The sequence below is a fragment of the Pararge aegeria genome, chromosome 16 (genome assembly GCF_905163445.1).
Source record: "Pararge aegeria chromosome 16, ilParAegt1.1, whole genome shotgun sequence".
Taxonomy (NCBI): Eukaryota; Metazoa; Arthropoda; class Insecta; order Lepidoptera; family Nymphalidae; genus Pararge; species Pararge aegeria.
The window spans coordinates 6,871,735-6,884,384 of NC_053195.1; the positions used below are offsets into that span (position 1 = coordinate 6,871,735).

A 12,650-nucleotide genomic window follows, 5' to 3' on the forward strand; every position below is an offset into this window, starting at 1 on the left:
AATATTTACTTGTACTTAGTAGGTATTTAGGTACTAAAACGTAAATAATCTTTTGGTGACACACTAGGTAAAATATAGAGGAAAACTTAAAAAATATAATCCGTTAAGTTCTTATGATGGTTGATCATTTTGAACAGACAGAACTAAGGCAGACGCTTCCGATTGAAATTTCTCATTACACTATGTAGAATTAATGATGACGTATGGAAAATTTAAGCCGCGACCTCTCGTAATAATTAATAGCACTATACGCTTATGATGGAGCGCTCATGGAACTTTGAAAGTACTTACTAAAAATGAATTTGATAACCACAACAAGCTTAACAATTAGTTATATAGGTTAATTAAGTATGGCTTTTTTTTAAGTTAAGAAAATATGAATTCCTCACCAATGGACTCTTTTTAGTAGATACGTAATTAGTTATCTTTTCAAAAACGGAAAGTTAGAAAAATATCATAGAAACGGATGCTAGAATCACGCGATTGCATCACGGCCAATTATCGCCACTACAATATTTGATCAGCTGCGCTTGTTAAACTTTTATACCGTTAGCCGTAAATCAAAAAGTTACCTTATCACTCAGCAGTAAAGCCACATTTCGTGTAATTAAGAACGCATTCTGAGCCCAATGAATTTTGAGATTTATGTCAATTGTAATAGATGCCAATATGTTTTAAATATCATTGTTGCTGAATTGTACTTGTTCGCCAAACATTAGCTCAATGTCGTCACTTCAACAATACGGTTAATTACGTAAAGTAAGCGAGGTAGGCAAACAATTTCGAGCAAATAAAATTATTACAAAATTAATGTTCGCGACCCTGCCAGGATTCGAACCTGGAATCTTCTGATCCGTAGTCAGACGCGTTATCCGTTGCGCCACAGGGCCAGTTGTCGGGATAGGTGAAATGTTTGTTCTATTTCTATAAATGTACTTAATTAAACTAATAGATGCTTTTAAAAAACAATTCAACGTTCTACTAAATCTTGACTGCCGGAAATAATAATTATTAATTTTGTTTCATATTTAATCTATTTTATTATTTTTAAGTAAATATCATTTTTATTATAATTGTAGTTACTTATTTGACTTTACAAATATTGTTTTTTATATATTATATGTATAAATTTAAGTAATGAAAGATTTATTTTATGTGTATATGCACCACCTAACTATTTTCTGTTTCTGTTTTTTATCTTAGCCATTGGTTTCCTGGAAGAAATAGCTATGAAGCAATAAGGCCGCCAAATTGTATACGTCGTTTTGTTATACTTTTCGTTTTTTTCTAAGTATGTACTTTTTTTGGTTCATTCATTCAATATTATGTAAGAAACATATTTTTTTCATATTATTAAAAATGTAGCATGCGGGTTTCCTACATTACCGGTCAGTGGGCCACTACACTGCGTAGGTCCTTTCAGAATATAATGGTTAAGTCCCTAGTCCACCACGCTGGCCAAGCGCAGATTGGTACACTTCATAAATTTTCTCACGATGGTTTCCTTCACTGTTAAAGCATGCAAAATCGCAAGATTTTAGCTTAGTTTTTGGTTCAACCATTTTAAATTAATTTATTAATTTTGCATTATTTGATAAAGATCTTAGATAAATTATGTAAAATTGGTATTTGTAATGTTTTCACCACTATGAATTAAATAAATTTATTATTATTATTACTATACTGTTAAAGCAAGTGTTATTCAGTGGCTCAATAAGTCAAAACCCACAAAAGTCAAAGAAAAGTTAAAGGTGCGTGCCGGTGAACGAACACGGTACCCCAGAAGCAGCAGTCTTGTGACCACTAGGCTATTATCGTTTTTACGAAACTATCATCTCTACCTCACCAATATCTCTCTATCTCACCAACATGTAATTAGTTAAAGACGTAGAAATTCAAGATGCGTCATTTTGAGGCAAATTAAACGATTGGTAGCTAATTTTTTTAGTAATTCCTTCAAAATTGATCATATTTCTCGGATACCTGATACAAGATTTCAGTGCGCACCTTAAAAATATACCTGGGTAAAGCAATTAAACGCGCATAATGTACTGGAAAAATCCTAATGTCAACCGCAACATAAAATAATCAGACTAACATTACGCACTTTTGGTCTTTTTAACCAGCATTCCACCTTCACTACGATGACCGAATCGAATCTCAAGTGTGCAGCTGATAAGCTATCGCGTGATAAGACTAATGCGATTACACAGGTGTGCCAGCCGGTATGCGCGCACTCTGCGACCTTACCCGGTGCACCTCTGAACCGAGAGACTAAACGTATTGCCAACTAATACATATTTTTTTTAATAATAGTAATTGATGGACCAAGCCCAGGCTCACCTTGGTGCCTTGTTGTAAGTAGAAAACTATCGCTTATAAACAGAGTAAAGCTTTGCAGGGCATGCAAGGAACACTTTCTATAAAGTCACCCTGTGTCCATCAACTTGGGACGTAAGCGTCATGTACCTTGTAATTACACCGGCAACCTCGCCCTTCAGACTAGGAACAAAGCAATGCTGCAGTATTCCTATGTTCCGCAGGGCGACACAACTAAGATCTATCACAAAAATCTCTGCTACAATATGACATTAACCACAAAATATTACACAGAGTTGGGAGTAGGGAAGGTGGCCTTTTTTCTTGATGCTTAATTTTACTTCTGACAAAAATTCATCATCACCATCATCATATTAACCCATAATTGACGTCACTACAGGGCATGGGTCTCCCCACACAATGAAAAGGGTTAAGGCCGTTGTACAACATGTTCAACATAATGGAGAACTCCCAGCGCAAACTAACGCTAACATAGCGCAAAAATTCGCAGGGACCATAAATTTAAATAAATAAATAACTTTGTATTAGCTGTGGCTACCTCTGGAATCGCTACGACATTGCTAAGTGGAGCAAATAGGCCTGGCTGCCTATTTGTATAAAGTATTTTTTGGTTTATCCACTTCTGTGTCATCCAGTGGCGTTCACTTCATACATGCACGAAAGCACTGCCTAACCTAAAATTTATTTTTAACTGGTATAAGAGGAGGATTTTTGCCGTTTTATCGAACGTTCCTGCTGTATGCATACGCTGGTAAGAAACCCAGTGCACGCCACTGGTATCATCAAAGGTGGGAAAAATCAAATCATGGGACCGTGGGGTCCGGAGGCAAGAGCCCTTTTCAAAGAATTATCGAAAAGGGTTATCGAGTCTACCGGTGATCCTAGAGCGGGCAGTTACCTTGGCCAACGAATTAGTTTGGCCATCCAGAGGGGAAATGCTGCCAGCATCTTAGGAACTGTGCCTCGCTGCGGTGGTTTCGAGGACGTTTTAGATTTTATTTAGTTTTTAAATAGTTTATTTTAGGTTATAGTTATGTATTAATAAAAATTATAAATAAAAAGAAAAAAAAAAATTTAAAGGTTATTTAAAAAAATAATCTACTGTTATAATTACTTTAGAAGTAAGGCGTTAGTAAACAAGCATATAAAGGGCCTTATAATTACAACACCAATTTAAAAAAAGATATTTTAAAATTTAACTACACTATGTGAGAAATAATGATTTTTCGTTTCCTTACCTACAGTTAAGCTACATTTTATGATAGTTATGAGGTTTTTACAGCAGAAATACATCCGTGATTCTTTCCGTCAGAATGGTATAAAAATTGTCTTCTTTACATATGCACGGTTATTAACTACAGCTAAATCCATGTAGACAACATTTTGCTTATAATTGCTGCAATATAATAAGCTTGTAAATTGAAGACGTCTACTTTTTAGCCCAAAAAAAGAGTAGGATCTTGATAAAGAGAAACTAAAGCGGAAAAGTCACGAGTAACAACTAGTTATACTTATCATGTGTTATTAATAGGTACTTAAACATTTACAAAGTACACATCAAAGACATACTCACTAATTACTTGTAGAAATCATTTGACCTCGTATGAAAATATTTTCATAATTATGATCGCTATACATTCACTGCGCTTATTTCTACACTTCAGGTAGGTAGATATACTATAAGTATTTTCCTTGTTTGCAGGTGTTTATTGAAAAACAATTAAGTAAAATAATAAGCAAAACCAAACATATCTGTGTGACCAATGTTACCTAATTGCACTTAATGTTGCACTATTGATATCACCTATTAGACATTATTTTTTTTCTATCATTTATTACTTTTCTTTTTTTTTTAAATTATTAACAATGCTTAAGAATAAATTAAAAAACACTATTTATTTATTTATTTATTTATTTAGGAAAACCAACCGCTAATACATTTTTTCATGTCCAAGTTTTTACGTTGCGAGCTAAGTGAATGTTCAGCTTATTACAGCTTATTTCACAACGTTTACAAATAATTTCAAAATTAATTACATTTTATATATAATTGCATTACAAAATAAATGTCTAAAAATATTTTAATAATTAATAATGTTAAAAATATAAATAGAATTAAAATTAAAAATCATATTAAGCTAAGAATTAAATTTAAAATTAAATTTAAAAAAAAAAAAAATTACATCAATGTCCAAGTTTAAGCTTATAAATTTTGAATATTTGATAACATAAGAAGTCAAGTATTTATTTTATTTTATTTTTATCTTGAAATGTCAGATAGAACAATTAAAAGTGTCAATAATTTTACGCCTAAAGTCAGTGAATTTATTATGAAATAAGTCTATTTCTTTTTGTTTTTTTACGTAATCGTTATAAATGTCGGATATTCTTGGTAAGGGAGAATATTTACCCAACTTCGTTCTATAAGGCCTGTGATACAACAAATTACAAGGAACCCGAGGTGTGTTTGTGCGCGGTGTTCTGATCGCAATCTATTAAAAAATTATAAAAAAAAACTTCCACCCTCCGCTTGCGGGGCTTTTGAATGCCCAAGCAACCGGTGGTCAGGGCTCCAGAGTGAGAAACCTCCTCACAATACGCGCCGTTTCAAGGACTACTGCCTTCTGTATCCGACCCTTGATCCAACAACCAAGCGAAAGCTTCTTGAGATGTTGGTTTAGACATTATATTATTAATACCTATAAATAGAAATGTAAATGTGCACTACAAATAACATAATAAAGTTTTATTTGAATAATAAAATGATGGACACATTAAACGATCCATAGCCATAAATAATCAAAAAAAAAATATGCAAATTTGTATGTAAAATAAGATGTCACCCACCATTTGGGAACTTATTTTCTTTAGTTTGCGAATAAGAAAATTAATGTTAGTAAGTATTCTCAATGTCTAGATAACAATGTAAGTGACAGAATATTTTATTTTATGTAAGAACCTACACATTATAAGTCATATTAAATATTGTTATACACAGAACAGATAATGAAGTTCACTTTTTTTCTTAGATCTTGCATGGGAATGCACATCACTGAACAAAAGCGCGACCTGGATCACAGAAAAATAACACAGAGCGAAACGATGTCTAAAGACTTATTGGCGAAATACGCAATTTCTTTTAATTTATAGCTGTTAGTCCCAAATTATAGAGGGTCGCAGGTCAGTTGACGTCATAAAAAAATTTAGGTCCGGTATGTTGTGGGGTACCCGAATCACCCCATGTACTTGGGTTATAATTTTTTTTTCGATTTTCTGAGGAATTCCGACATCTTAAAAAAATTATAAAAAAGCAAAATACTTCTTTAGAGTTTTTTTTTGCAACTGAAATCTCATGAGTTGTACTTTTATGCATAAAATAATAAGTTTCGTAGCTTTGATAAAAGTTATGAAAATGTTTGTCTATAGTTAAAAATTTAAATTCGCATTAAATAAACGTTTGGTGAAAGGTAGACCCTTATAATCGAATATAAGTTACGTTTTTCAACCCTATTTAATCCGAAACCTATATTAGCTTTTAGGGTACATTTGGAAAACACTTCTTACCATTCGAGAGCTGCCCCTGAAATGTGACAGCCATTTGGAATGTGAAAAGAATCGACGTGTCTTTCATCACTGCCGGTCTACAAGTCCCAAGTTTCAGACTACAAGTCTGGCGGGATGGGTGAACCTTTTTTTACTGGACTTTCATTGGCAAGTAAAAGACTTTTCAATAAAAATTTAGGCTCCTATCGCAAAAAATAATCAACTAAAGAAGCTTTTGCAAGAACTGTTCTATGAAAACTGTAATTCTGGGCAAACTTAGCAATGACTTTATTATGTTAAAACTCATATTTTAAACCAAGGATACTATAGAATTGATAAATTTCTTAATAACAAGGTTGCTTGGAAGCATCCGGCTCCGCTTTCATTTCCCACAACCTAGGAAAATTAATGTTAAGTTTCAAATTGTAAATGTTGGGAAAGAGCAACTGCTGAGTTTCTTGCGTGCCTTTTCTCGGTAGAGTCTGCCTTTTAAGCCGTTGATAGAGTCACTAAAATAGAATGACTTGACGTTTCAAAAGTGCCTAAATAATACTTATTGTATAGCCTAGCCTTCTTAAACAAATAAAATTTTAATTTTAATTTATGAATGTAATTCTAAGCTAAACATGCAAACTTATACTTCTATCTCGGAATCAAATAACTAACTTAAGACAAAGTCATTAAAGCTTGTTCTGGGAGCTTTAATTTATTCACGCTTAAAGCTATATTGTGTTGCCGGCCACTGCGCAGCGCTTTGACTGTTTTAATATGCGGAAATATCACATATTGTTCCTTATCGTGCCGTATCATAATCACTAGTTTCTAAGATATAACGGTACATGCGACAGGTGGTCTCGGCAGGTGTTTGCACTTGCGCGGTGTGAGCACACTGGCTCTGATAACAATACTGATAACAGGATATAAGCCTAAAAGCGTACATGCGAGTTACTTACATCGTATATGTCGTGTCACGTAATAAGAGCGATGACGGTCTTACTGCGCGCTGGTAAATGATTTTGCACTTGTGTGTTAAATCATAATTTTAAGCCTATTGCTGTGTTGGTCACAAGCTGACTATCTCATAGGAGAGGGGGATTTGAGCCAAGATCCAAGACGCTGTTACAATGACATGCTTATTTCTGGCGTCATGCAGCTTTTCTGCAATGCCGTGGTTCTTCTCACGAAGAACTTGGTTGCTTCTGTTATTACAGAGACATGAGGCTTAACATCTACACCTTAGGTTGGTGGGCACAGGATGGTTGCAGGACGTACTTTTAGCATGCTTGCAAATTGGTGCCGTGAAGTGTTGTGTTATTGACGGTTTTCTATCTGCTCTTTCTATAAATTATTAGACTAAAAGCCCATAAAAAAGTTCAACAAAACAATATATACAGTTAGGCGGCCTTATCGCTCCATAGCGATTTCTTCCAGGTAACCAATGGCGAAGAAAACAAATCCAGTAAATAGTAAGGTTGTGCATATATTATACATATACCCACAAAAAATATTTCATTACTTAAATTAAATACACATTAAATAACATTAAATAAATATATATATAATATATATCTAATAAAATATTATAACACATCCTGATAATTACCGGGATCGAAGGTAAAACGTACTCGATTTACGATTAGTATATTATAGACACATTCCTTAAACATATTGAAAGCAAAACCGAATCCAGGCTCCCATACTAATATTATAAATGCGGACGTGTATTGTATTCTTACGACCTAACTGCGCAATAAATTGATTTGATTTTTAGCATAGAGTAAGATTAAAGGATTTTTTATCCCAGGAAAAGAAACTGTTCCTACGGGATTTAAGAACCATAAAAACGCGAACAAAAGCTTGTACCCAATAAATTAGGCCCGACCTAGAACTGCTCCTCAAAGAGTACCTCGTGATCAGCTGTCGAAGTCGCTCAAAATCAGACCAAATAGGCACAGAGACTGGTGTTAGGTAGAGACAACCAAGGACGAAAGGTCTCTTTGATTATTATATCTTATGCTAAATTGAATGTATATTATGCTAAATACAATCGCACTTATTCGCATGCAAGGTCACCGTCACGATTAACTTCCAAGGTGGAGCATTCGGAGCAGGAATTGAGTATCAATCAACGTATAATTGGAGCAGCACTCTTCATCCGGTTATGACGGCCGACTGGCGCAGTGGGCAGCGCTGCATTCTGGGAGGGTTTGATTTTCACAACTGGGAAATGTTTGTGTGATTAATATGAGTTTTTTTCAGTATCTGGGTGTTTATATGTATATTATAAGTATTTATGCACATTATTCATTAAAATATTCATCAGTCATCTTAGTACCCATAACACAAGCTACGCTTGCTTTGGGGCTAGATGCCGATTTGTGTATTGTACTAGTATATTTTTGTATTCTATCATCAGACCAGTTCAGTGATACTGTAATATTTATTGCATTGTCTCCAACGTAGACCTAGATAAGTATTTTAACAACTTTAGCGCTTAGGACCAACTTTTTTTTTATTCCACTACTAATTAGCCCCTGACTGTAGTCTCACCTGGTGGTCAGTCTACCACTAACCGCTAACCTATTAGGGGGTGGCAGTTATACTAAACCCAAACCCTTAATCGGTTTCTCCGACATCGTACCGGAATGCTTAATCGCTAAGAGACACGTCTTTGTCGGAAGGGTGGTAACTAGCCGCGGCCGAAGCCACCCACCAGAGCAGAAAAAATTTGGAAAAAAATCCCAAAATTTGCCCCTGCCGAGAATCGAACCACATCGCTTACACCAGGCGCCAGGGAGGACTTCAAAACCACCACCACTTATATACAAACAAAATGAGAAATCTATTCGGTTTAACCGCTTGTATTAAACTCGTAGTCACATGTTGACTGTCGATTCAAATACAATGTGAAAAGCCTGTACATTGTAGGGAGCTGAATACAAGACAACGTCACGACGTTTCATGTTCTTAGGCAAGTCCGCAATTACTTATCATGCAAGCAACCCGCTGCAAAGTAATCCTTATTTGGATTGTGTAAAAGCAACTGCTTACTTTGTATCGAAGTTGTAACTAGCGGTTGTCTGCTTCTTCGTCAGCATTCAATTTGTCTAATGCTTAAAATATTACGAACTTTTACCCCTTGAGGTTTGTTTTAAAACGCTTTGAGAGGTACTTTATTTCCTTACTTCAAAAACATATAACTTTCATAAAAACTTTCAACACCAATTTCAGCATTCTAGGATTTCTGGCCCTAGTAATAAAACTTGCTGGTAAAATCTACATTCGCTATTTTTCTGTCTATCTACTAAAAGGAGGTTTTCAAAATTGTATTTTCATGTTAATTTTCATGTAACAAGAAACTTTCATACAAACTTTCAACGCCAGCTCATACCTTTAAGGGTTGTTTCATGTATATCATTTCTTAGCTAACATCTCCTACCTATAAAATACCCACTTGCGAAACTTTAGCATCATAGACGTCAAGTAGTTTGCGTGTTTAATAAGTCTGTGAGTCAGTAACATTTTGCTTGTTAATTTATACTTTAAAACAAAGCCTACATTGTTCTTAGGTCAAGACCAATACCACAAATCTATATGCAAGTTTGAGAAATATGTTGTGCCGAACCCGCTTAGCGTGGGATAGGAAGGAGACATTTACTTCATTGATATTTTTTTGTATCCGAGACTACATATTCAATAATTAATTTGTCGTCGTTATTGCCTTATGGAAACTGGAAAAATCTTACGGAGGAATCGTAGTAAGAAAATATATTTGCCCATAGAGTAGGTTAGGTTTCAGAAACTAGAACTCTAGACTATTCTAAAAAGGTAGAGTAGGTTTTACAAACATTGCAATTCGTTACGTATGTTAAAAAGAAATATTTCATGAAGATTACTTTTCAGAATTTTATCAATCTTTAAGCGTAGCGTCATTGTCTATATGAATAAACCGCCGCCGTATCGCATTTTTATGTTTATCTTAATACACTAAAACAATAACACTTTATTTCGGCACTTGTAAACTTAATCTCCGTCTAACAGGTGGACGCACCTAACGCACTAAACGTACCGAATTAACACTGCAAAACAAAAACACTACTCACAGCTCAGATACTGATAAACTGATAAGTCTTAATACATATGTACTTAGTGGAATTGGAATACAAACACTCCTCACGTTGTCTTTTATTATCCACTTAATAACATAATAAAGCGATGACGCACGACAAAATATTTAAAGAACCTACGCAGAAGATCAATAATATTATTTGTTGCCATTATTTAGATTTGAAATTAAAATTTGAAGATAACCGACTTTGTTAAACCTCTAAAAAGCAACAAATAAATATTTACTACATAATTTTAAACTCGGTGCCAAGTAAAGTGTAGAAAATTACTACACGTTACTTGAAACCGTCTTAAAATTGTACTAGGATCCCTCCAACAAATCTTTATCAAAGTAAAGTTGGACTACCCCTGAGGTAACGTATCAAACAGAAAAAGAATCATAAAAAAGCTTATAATTCGTGGAGTAATGCAGTAACAAATATAAAAAAACATACAGTCAAATTGAGAACCTCCTTTTTTTAAGTCGGTTGAAAAGCGGTGATAGCTTAGTGGGTAGAACTTTGCCACACCTCTAACTTTTCAGAGCTACCAAACGTTTTCCATATCATATTCCATTTATTAAAGTTAACTGTTTTACATATACAAATTTGTACTTTTATATTAGTAAACATTAAGGGCAATACAAAACTCGAGGGAAATATACGCGCAGTTGCCCTTTACACTCTTTGAATATTTAAAAAGCAATGCCAGTTTCACTCACCCCGACCTCTATGCATATTTGATACACTTTAGTACATGCCTTATGGATATTGAATATTAAGAAACGCGTATGAGAGGGTGCATATAAAATATTCATCGGCTATAAAGCTATAAGAAATAAATAAAATATTTCCATTTCTTTTGGTAACATTTTATGTTCAATTTGTTCTTTTAGAAACCAAAGATGGCAGGTCTGATCTTTCATATTCATAAAGTAATATCAAAGTTCAGATTTAAAAATATTATGCTGATTTATAAATATGCTTCAAAAAGTAAACCTTGAGTCGATTACTAATAGGTAGGCTACCTATTAAGTTAAGAGTGAAAATAGATACCGATTATAAAACCATATAATTAGGGTTCTTTATTATGACTAAGTTTTTATATTTCTTTGCAAAGCTTATGAGTGGTTTTATTCGCCTATGACTCACCTCGATAAGGTAAACTTATTTGGCGTGTGAGAGGAAGTGAAGTTTTTTTTTCTAGGCACCTGGGCATTAGAATAAGTCGATCTCCCTGGCGATGGCACAGTGATGCGCTTGCAATTAACAACAATTAAATTAAACACTGCTGACAAAGATACATATATAATACTAGATGTGCCCTGCGACTTCGCCCGCGTAATTTGGGTGGCAGCGTACTGATACATAGTATACACCTAGTCTATTGACTAAAGGAATATTTGAGATATTGCGTAATTTTTTCAAAGAAAAGTATTCTATGTTATTTCTAACACCTCTAAGAATATGTATACAACGTTTTATGAAGATCGGTTCTGTAGTTTTCGTGTGAAAGCGTAACAAACAAACTTACATTCACATTTATAATATTGGGAGGGACAAGCGATAAGGCCGCCTTTTGTATTCTACTTCTATTTTTATTCCTATTTTTTTTTCTATAATTCTTAATGTGGTGTACAAATAAAGAGTTATAATAATAAATGCCGCTAAGGTATTTAGCGAACAGGTACGATGCCGTGAAAATCAAATGGGGTAAGTATGGGCTAAACATATCCTCTAAAAGGCTAGCCCGCAACTATTATCAGGACTATGCACCATGTCAGATTGCAGTTTTTGCTTATAGTGGACTAAAAATATAGTTTCGAACGATAGGCGAAGTTAATGTTTACGGTACGGTGCGTTGTTGTGTGTCCTTAAAGCCATTAAAACATGAATAATAGAGACGAGTAGAGTTTCGTGAAAGGTTAACGCTGTCTGACATGCCCCGAGCCAAACCATATTTTGTTCGTGCCCTATTAGTCACGGCATTATTATTAACTACAACTACAATTTACAAAGCTAAGAATCATTCATACCTAGTGTTTCTGAAAAACTCTGGTACCTACCTAAATAAACTCAAAAATAATAACCAAATTATATCTTTATATTATAAAACAAAATAATAACTTTCACTATAAGCTCCCCCGCTAAAAACTGGAAAACTGCCGAACGGATTTTTACACGGTTTTCACAATCGGTTTCACTACGGTGTTCTGTAAATTGGCTGAAATATAACGAAGATGTCATACGGACTTGGAGCTTTACTGGCTTACGCCGCGAAAATGATTGATGATACATTAAAAATAATAAAAGTACAACATGTTTAAAGGAATCATAATTATCTACAATGTAACTATTGTTATAGTTAAGTTACATTAACCGATTTTTGTTATAATTTGTCAATCAGAAGACGGTGATATTCCTATCATGATAGATAAAAAAGGACCTGCGCAGATGCTTTTTAAAACAAAAAAATACGAAGGTAATAACGTAGTATCTTTTTCAGTGAAAGAATACTTATTATGTTGAATGATGAAAATACATAGATTTGTTGAATGAGTATAATGATTGTGGCACTTAGCCTGAGGCCATCGCGTATCTTCGCTTTTACACTTTAAGGAAGCAAGCTGAAAAATCCCTAACGTTTCTTAAGTTTACGTA

The 12,650-nt window shown here is 34.1% G+C and overlaps 1 non-coding gene across 1 annotated transcript; it reads right to left on the bottom strand.

Annotated features, from left to right (window-relative positions):
• Positions 1-817: 817 nt before the first annotated feature.
• Positions 818-890, bottom strand: Trnar-acg. The gene has a single exon. It is a non-coding gene; the product is annotated as a tRNA-Arg (tRNA).
• Positions 891-12,650: the final 11,760 nt, after the last annotated feature.